The sequence below is a fragment of the Schistocerca piceifrons genome, chromosome 1 (assembly GCF_021461385.2).
Source record: "Schistocerca piceifrons isolate TAMUIC-IGC-003096 chromosome 1, iqSchPice1.1, whole genome shotgun sequence".
Classification (NCBI taxonomy): Eukaryota; Metazoa; Arthropoda; class Insecta; order Orthoptera; family Acrididae; genus Schistocerca; species Schistocerca piceifrons.
In genome coordinates, this window is record NC_060138.1 from 183,827,567 (window position 1) to 183,828,159 (window position 593).

Consider the following 593-nt stretch of genomic DNA (forward strand, 5'->3'; position numbering starts at 1 on the left):
CAGAGTCCTAAAGTTAAATGAGCGCTGAAAAATCTGCAGTTGAGAGATCAGAAATATCCAGTCATATGGCTTCTTGCTAGCGATGAACGTTTCTTTCTGTTTGTTTGGATCATTAATTGCAGAAGCATTATAGGCAGAGAAGTGGAGATAATGGACTTTACCACTATCGAAATAAGCCCTTCATATATTTACATTCATGGCATGCACTACACATTTTAAGTAACGATTAGTGCAATATGGCAACGGCCTTGCCGCAGTGGATACACCGGATCCCGTCAGATCACTGAAGTTAAGCGCTGTCGGGCGTGGCCGGCACTTGGATGGATGACCATCCGGGCCGCCATGCGCTGTTGCCATTTTTCGGGGTGCACTCAGCCTCGTGATGCGAGTTGAGGAGCTACTCGAGCGAACAGTAGCGGCTTTGGTCAACGAAAACCATCATAACGACCGGAAGACTGGTGTGCTGACCACACACCTCTCCTATCCGCACCCACATCTGAGGTTGACACGGCGGTCGGATGGTCCCGATGGGCCACTTGTGGCCTGAAGACGGAGTGCTTTAGTGCAATATGATGGCTTATACTATTTCAACC

General features: G+C 48.7%; 1 pseudogene; it reads left to right on the forward strand.

The window, feature by feature from the left end:
* The first annotated feature begins 238 nt into the window (after positions 1-238).
* LOC124722113 lies at positions 239-356 on the forward strand (annotated as a pseudogene).
* Positions 357-593: the final 237 nt, after the last annotated feature.